The sequence below is a fragment of the Oreochromis niloticus genome, linkage group LG13, assembly GCF_001858045.2.
Source record: "Oreochromis niloticus isolate F11D_XX linkage group LG13, O_niloticus_UMD_NMBU, whole genome shotgun sequence".
Lineage (NCBI taxonomy): Eukaryota > Metazoa > Chordata > Actinopteri > Cichliformes > Cichlidae > Oreochromis > Oreochromis niloticus.
In genome coordinates, this window is record NC_031978.2 from 24,711,387 (window position 1) to 24,720,333 (window position 8,947).

Here is an 8,947-nt window from a genome sequence, read left to right on the forward strand (position 1 = left end):
CAAAGAGATGATCTCAGTTTGCCTACCTATTGTAGCGTATGTTATATTTATCCATGTCTTTGCAAAGCGTTTCATAGCCACAATGACAAAGGTCAGGTTCAGATGAAGGATCGGCTTCTCCAGCCCACGTGTCAAAGTGCCCCTCAACCCCAAACTGTCCCAGATTCCCCCATTGTTATGTGATTGTGGATGAGGTGAAGAAGCTGCATAAAAAGCCCAGAAAAAAACACCATGTAAATTGGTGAAAGCAGCTACTTTCAAGAGTAGAAAAGTGCTATTTAAATACCAACCCATTAATGCACATGCAGGCAAATGAGGGAGCATTAAAGGGAAGAGGCTGATATATTCTCTGTTGACCTCAGACATTAACAGTCTCTATCAGGCATGCTTTACTCCCATAAAACTGACACATCACCCAACAAAACTACCTTAAAGTGTTTGTCACACAAACTGTACAGTTGCCAGGTCAGACCATGGGAAAAGCACAAGTCTTATTACTTTTATTATTTATTGAATTCACCTGTGGCCCTAAAATTGTTTCCACTCGCGCCCCAGGTCACACGACGCAGGACACCATGTGCTACTGCAGTCATATATAAAATGTGCAATATAATATAACTGTCAAAAGAGGGACTAAATGGGAATTCCACACGACAGAAAGGAGAAAAAGGGACTTTAGTGGTTCTGGATGCATGTTAATCTAATCAAGTAGGTGTTACCCATTAACACTGAGGTCTCATATCAGTCACATCTTTTATACCACCACCTTCACTTACACCTCTTTTCTTCATTCCTCAACATTTTCATGTCTTCCAGTCTCTGTGCAGGTCTGCCTGTATAATGTACACTCAGAGCCAGTGTGGGACCTCAACGCTTCGCTTTAAATCATGCAATTAATGCTTAGCTCGGGGATTTATACTTCATGGCAACAGCATTTCCTCGGTTTATATATGGCCGTGGGGAGACATTTTTATGAAAGGAATGCAAAAGTAAAAACATTCAGGGAATCACATTTTATTTCAGAATGCATACATTGCTCAAACAGTTCATTCTTTCTATTTTGCATGAATGGTTCTCGCTTTTATAACTTCTCATATGCATGGATGGATATGAGGAGTTATAAAAGTGGGCAATAGTTGGTACATGGAAACCTTTTGCATTCATTTTTGCATCTGGCGAACTTTATATGAGGGTGTTCTTTGTGTAACTTGTATACGTTTTAGAGATTTTAATGCAGGTGCAGAGAATACGCAGACGTTTCTTTGTGTTTTGCGTATTTTGGATTTTCTTTTGCCTACCCCCATTCTTAACCTCCTGCCTCAGGCACCAGTCTGACTAGTTTTATAATTTATCCCAGACAAACAAGCTGGCTAAAATGGACATAATGAACAGAGAGCAATGAGTCCACAGCTAAAACCTCTCTTCCCGACATGGATGTCGTCACAAAAGCAAATACTCTTTAACTCGACTTTGGAAAGAAATGCTGTTTTTTCTCTCTCCCCCACAACTCTCACATTTTAATCACGGATGTCTATATTGACACTCAAAACAGAAACCAAGTAAACACTGAATAATACAAACCCTGGTTCCTCACCAGTTTCTTGGTGTGAGAAAGCTCCAGAAACATGCATTTGTAACAAAAAGAGCCAACCGCAAATTCCTGAGGCTGTCCAGTCGTCTGCCACTGCCTCGAGTCCAAAACCAAAACCACAAAATATTCAAGACCACAGAAAATTCTTCAAGACAACGGGACGCAAGAAACTGATACTACACGCACACACACTACCTGCCTGCAACTGAACGCTAATAAATCCCTGTTATGTCTTCACTCCCACTCACAGACATGTCAATTAATTCACAGCGCAAGAGCCACAGAGAGAGAACGAGGGAGACAGAGACCCTTTGTGAAGACAAAGACAGCTGTCAGACGAGCACATTTAGAGCAAATTGAATAATCATAACGATCTTCATCAATCACCGCTGAGGTAAATATGAATTTGTGCGGGAGGGATAAATCACCCCTGATGAATTGAATCCATTTAATTGGGCAGGCGTCCCGAAGATGAGCAATGAGTTTAAGACGTTTGGCAAAATTTGATTTCCCATTAGCTTGGTGAAGCGGTCACAAACACAGCAGCATCCATTGAGATTGATAAGATGATGATTTGTATGATGAGGGGTGATAAAATAAATGCCTTATATGTTTTGGCAAGAAATAATTAAATAAATAAACGAGCTAAAGTAATCACGCTGGTTTGCCCTAGAAAAAAACCCACACAACACTGTGACTGTAAGCTTTTATTGGAGCAGGTGTTAAAATGGAAATATTCATTTGCGCTTGAGATATATGACTCTGTCTCTCTCTTCCTTTTTCATCCCGCCCTGTGTGTGTCTGTGTTTGTGCGTGCCATTCTGTGTGTGTGTGTCTGCGTATGGTTTCCTGTGTGGCAAACTCTCCAGGTTGTGCTCTGGAAGAAAATTTACGACGGAGGATGTTTGGTCTTCCTTTAGCTCCAAGGCAGGAAAAGTTGTGAAATATGTGTAAGCAATAAAAGAAACCAGCGTGTTGTGTGTAAGCAGCACAAATAGCAACATGTGCATGCGCTGCACTGACACACAAGCGCACATCTGCAAGCTGTGGATAAAGATTGATTGACTCAAATTTGTGGTGAAAGCGAGAGTATTCATGCGACGCTGTAGTAGAGGTAAAGGAGAGAAAGTGGCATTAGGAGATTGAGTGTGTATTTCTTGGCCTTGTATTTGGACCCTGTTACATTCCTTCCATGAAAGAATGCATAGTATAAAAACCCATTAACTACAGAGGTTGTCCAGAAACAGCCTAGCCCATTTACTGTATACTATAATTTACTGCCTTGTTAATTATCTGGCTGCATTAAAATACACCAATTTGACCAAAATTTGGTCTGGAGCATCTGACTGTGGTTTTAACCACGTATAAAAGAATTATAGTGCAAAATAGCTATTAAGGAGAAGCTTTTTTCCCCCCATTGGTCACCAACGCATTCCTTTCTTAGGTGTGAGGTTTGGGTTTCTTTACTTGTCATTCATGTTTTTCCAAATCGAGGAAGAGCTGGAGAAATAAATTAGTGAGTAACGCTCACATGACATGACAAATGTCAGGTCCCGCAGTGTGTCCACAAACCCACACACACGTAGTTGTGTATTTTCAGCCGTGAGTGTGATCTGACAATTTCTGTAATGTTGCCTGATGTGTGCAAGTGTGAAAGTAGTGTATATATGTGTGCTCGACAATGTTCACGAGGTAATGTTTACACACTTTCTTTCGATAATAAGCCAACTGGATGGACTCCAGTGAAAACACAATGAGGGACGAGATGGTAATCTATTTACCCATTTTCACATTCTTAAAGTGGTAGGGCTCACCTTAGTGCGCTGATCTTGGGGAAACCGTTTAGACGCCCTTTTCCAGGTTGATGTTAAAACCATATTTTCACTTTAAGAACTTCAGTTGTTGGTTTTGTGAAGGTTATTAATCTAAAACCTCTGATCATATTGAAGAGTGCTGACATAGATTTAAGGCACCACATTTGTGGGTGAATGAATGAAAAGGTGAAGCCTGGAAAGCTGCTGAAATCCTTTAATGGGACTTTTGGAACCACTGCTGATCCCATGTTCACCCCCACCTCTCTCTTCCCACATGGTGGATGTCTCCAGATTGTGGCATACAGTAAAATTATGGCCCAATTAAGTCAGGGGTGAACGCAGAGGGGGGAGGGTGCCAGTGGTTTCATTTCAGGGTCTAACTGCTGCTGCTGCTGCTTTTGCCATGATGCTATCTGCTGCAGCTCAGAGGAGCACAGGGGACCAAGATATAGCCTTCACCCCCTTCCCTTTTTAGCAGACAGTTTGGTGCCACGAAATCCGGAACCAGTAATGGACCGAGCCATGTGTAATGAGCTTCCTAACACACAAATAAGAGCAAGTGGTGTGTGACCCCTCCCCTCCCCCCGCCACTGCTGCAGTGCTTACTGAGGTATACTTATATACATAAGGGGCTACGATAGCCTCTTAATATCAGAGTGTGATGTAAGACTTGGTACTCAAACTTGCCAAAATCCTTAAATAGCTTGCTACAATGTAACTTCCGCAGTATTTTCTCGGGTCTTCCTTTGATGTTTACGTGTATTTTTGCTGTTGCAGAAACAAGGAAACACATGATTCACTTCCTGCTTACCAGATTAGGCAGGCAAACTGGACGATGTCAGATGAGGAGGGTACAGCTAAATCCACAGCTGTGTTGCATAAACTGGTCACTGAACTGGATATTTATTTAGTTGAAAATGTTGCAAATCATTAGCGGTGAGAATCCCTTTCCTTGCCAAATGCAAAAAAAGAAAAAAAAAAAGCTCTCCCACTTTCTGGCACCCTTCAGGCATGTGGCTGTTAGTGCCGCGACAAACCGAGTTACAAAGGAATATGGACGTCATTTAAGCGTATGCTATCCATTTGTTGTATCACTGACACCCACAACAAACCAGTTCCTCTGTCATCCCCCCCTCCCCCCTCCATCCCCCTTCAGTGGATGTTTTCGACAAAGTCAAACACATCAGTTCACTTCTGACACACTTGTGACAAATTACAAACCATTCTAATGTAAGGGGTTTTGCCGGGCCGCGTCGGCGGGAGAGCCAAATGCAGTGTATTTGGAAATGAAGAGCTGATGATTGCCAAGCTGTTGTCATAAACATGCGGTACACACAGCTAACAATGGAGCTCTGAGAACCACCATTGACCATATGGTGGCACTTAGCTGAACCCTTTGTCAGAATTACATTGTTTAATCTCATATATGCCTGCTTAAGAAAGAAATATGTTTATGTTTACTTCTTTAATGGAATTTGGATTTGTGCAACGGATAAATATTTGCAGTCCAGATGAAGAGCGATTTATCAAGTTTATGATGGCTTCTTGGGGTGAGGACGGTTGCATCAGAATGGCTAGTGGGATTTCTCAAAGCAGGCCTGTATAGTTTATCTAGATGAAATTGTTATTCTATCAACTGTTTATTTTTGCTTGAAGTCGCTGCGTCTTTTTTGCTTGGAGGACCCAAAGTACTGAAACAGCACATGCTGGCGCACTTGTGAACCCAGGACACACATCAGTGCAAGTCAAATAAGATGCGGCATCCCATTTTGTTTGCAGCTGAACCTGGTCCACCTCTACGTGCTGCCTAAAACAGGAGCAAGCTAACATGTGAAGGTCTAGTGACACTAAAGTAGCAATATATTAGGTTAGTTTTAGGTTACCAAGTAGATGATTCTCTGCTCAGCTAACAGAGAGCTGATTCACTGCAGGGGTAAAAGGTGATCAATGGTCCATTGCATCAGATAAGCACCTGACTGGGTGGCTGGTTGGGTCCCCTCTCGAAGCTGAGGGCAAACAATGCAGTCCTGGGGTCACCTAGAGGCACTTGAAAATTAAAGGACAATTGCAGCTTTTCAGAGTGGGCAGTGAGGTGAGTGGACAGGTTGATTCTGGGTTTGGAGGGCAGCAGAGGCAATAAAGGCTATGCTATTAACATGAAAATAACTCAGTTGATGGATTTGGCAACAGTCACTGAATCAATGTGCATCTTTCAGTGTGCGTGCATGAGAATGCAAGAGGAGTAGTATTGCTTGGCTTGCATTACGAAGGAAGAGACAGTCACGGTTTGGCATTACTCTTGATGTAAGGGAAGTAGTAAGGGATAGAAGATGTGTTACAGACAGAAGTCCAGGTGAACAAAGCAAGAAATGAAGCATGAAGAGAAAGAGTGCAAAAGAAAGACACTATCTTAGCTACACAGCAGTGTAATGTCTCTTTCACAAGCCATGATCTCATACTCCTGAGCAGGAACACCTGTTCAGAGCTGGCTGTCTCTGTTTCACATTGATATGTAGCTGCAGAAAGAGAAGATGAGGATAGCTGTGCTAAACATCTGCTAAGCTGGCTGCTATTAAACAATAAAACTCTGTCAGGTATACTCTCATTAAAATGGCATCGATTACAGATATGAATGTGACTGAGCTGACATGACAAATGAAGAGGCTGTGCTACAATCGATTGGATCTTTTTTTAAGTCCATATAATAAAGTGAAAGAGAAACGTGAGAAGCTTTTATCCATCACAGAACATTGCTCGTTTATATGAAACATTTTATATTTGATGATACACTTTCCTGTGGGAATGGAAGTCGACTCTGATAAACACACGATTAAAGAATCATTCTGGCCTTATTTCAGATTAATGTGTTGAACTGGGGCACTGACTTACGAAACCAAGACACTCATTCAGATTACAAACTTCTCAGCAGCGCCTGAGATTCAAATTTTCAGATAAACAAATGTTGCAGTATGAGTGTAGCTTCTAGGTCTTAAACATTAGGCCAGTGCTTTAACTCTGCAGTCATTGTAAAAAACAGCAGGAGGTGATTCCTCCGGTTTCAAAAAGGACTCCCAGTTACATACAAGTCTTTGGGAAAATGAACCTTGGCTCCCTCGTAAACAAATTTCTGATGACTATTGATAAATGGACTGGTTCTTACATAGTGCTTTTTACAACAAGCACTTTTTTTCTATATCTAAGTGGTTTCTATCTAACAATCACGCTCCAATAAAATGTACCAGGAGCAATTTGGGGTCATTTTCCTGCCCAAAGATACCTTAGCATGCAGACCGGAACAGCCAGGGATTAAACTATCAACCTTCTGATTAGTAGATGAACTGCTCTACCTCCTGAGTCACAGTAAGGCACAAGATGTGCTACTTGTAATAAAGTTCCCTTTGTAAATTATTGTCATTAACTGATCAGAAATATTCAGGATATGCTCAGTGGCTAATGACTTGTCAAGTTGTGATGATGACCATGCGTTGGTTCACAGTCAGATCGCACTCTAACTCATCACGTCCTGTTAAAAATGCCATGATGGCGACAGTGAAAACACTAGCTCTGGGCTTACCACAGAACTGATGCCACAATGGCTGTGTACATATTTTATGGTACATGCTAACATCTACATGCTATGCTAACAGCGACTGCTAACATTGCTATGCAATGTTTTCTATTTTGTTCACATTAGCATGCTAAACACAGTACAAAACACGGCAAAGATGCACCAAGATGGACGTCAGTAATGAGCATGAACCTGGCTGTTGTATTTCTGTTTTTGTATATGCAGATGTGGTAAATAGATGTATGTAGCACATCTTTCTGCCGGTGCCCATTTTTGTATGTGAAAATTCTACCACATGCACACAAGCTACACATCAACATATCCTCTTAATTTTTGTGTGTGTATAATCAGGATAAAACCTTGATTAAAAACAAAACAAAACAACCAAACCAAATTATACTTAGGTCCACTGGTTTTATAAGCCAGAGAACAGTAACGTGTGTCATGGCATGGCCTCACTTCCTTTGCATTCCTTCTTATTATGTCCTTTCAGGTGCAATGCAAACATCTCCATGGTCACTGACACACAAAAGAACAACAACGCATTTCACAGTGTTCCAGGTTGTTGTTCTGAGTGTAAGTTCACCGAAACTTTGTAGGAGAGGTTTGCATACTGAGACATTCTTAGTTACATAAAACAAAGAGGTCAAGCTGCCAATGAACATGGACATTTTGGTCTTAACTCAAAAGTGACTGTTAGACTTATTTGAGTTAAAACAACAGCTGCCCGATTGGTAAGGTGCTTAAAAGACTTTTAAGATGTCCTTCTTCAGTTAACACACTTTCACTCTTTGGACACGTTGTTGTTTTGTCTCCCAGAAAGCAGCCTCTTCATGCTTCTTGACCAGAACCCTGATGTTTCTAGTTAACCCACATTGGAAGTCTTTCATTTGCAAGCAGCAGATCTGCCGCAGGAGCTTTGGTATACCAAGAGGAGGGCCTATCCACATGAAGACCGAAGCTGGTAAATGAAACTTTTACTGATCCCGCAAAATACATGCAGACTTTCTTATATGGGACTTGATTTATGTCTGCCTGCAATGTGAGGATGCTCCAAACAAGCTGCGATAATTGAGAACAGCGTTGTGTGTGAATTTAAATCATCGCTCGTACTCCTGAAAGTAGTCTAGATTCTCTCCGCTGGGTTACTGACTTGAACACAGAGGCCCAAGGGTTTCACAATGTTTATTTAGCTTTAGGATAACTTAAGTCAGAAATCTCTAATAAAAAAACACTCATCCATGTCCACACTGCAGTGGACATGGATAAGGTGGTGATCACCCGTGCTTATTTAACATGATGGAAAATAGCAGAACTAGAAGACTGATTTTTGGCAGGGCTGTGCAAAACTGCACTTACAGCTTGGCCATGTCCACATCCGCACACACTGCTGATGTCAGGCACCCAGACATGTCGCACGTACACTTATGCCAAGTGATCTAAATGATATGTATGCCACTCGATGTCAGTTAAAGGTAAGTGGATGATGTTAATAACAGACGAGGGAAGGAAAGGCATGGATACAGAAAAAGTAGACCACTGTCACCCGGGGATGAAGCCAGGAAAAGTTGGGCTACTTCACTGTGTAGCATGCTGTGTGAGGAAGAAAGGCAGGGAAGATCATATGGTCCTCTCACTTAAACCAGCAAAGGCTCCTGCCTCTGTGGCCTTACATGAAAAAGTGTCACTTCATCAAAACAAACCTTTAAAAGTTGAATTTAAGATGCAGTGTTTGATATTTTTCCAGCTACCTGGGCAGAAATGATAATGTCAGAGCATTTTGATTTTTCCAGTTTTCCTTTATAAGTTAGCTCGGGGGTTACGGGGCTTTTTTTAAACCACCAATTACTCTCCAATTAGAAATCTGAAAAAAAAAAAAAGCCGCAAAACACAAAATGTAGTGTTGAAGTATATGTTCTCTATTTTAAATTCTGGAAAACTAATAAAAGATAACTTCTGGCCTAGCATTAAAGT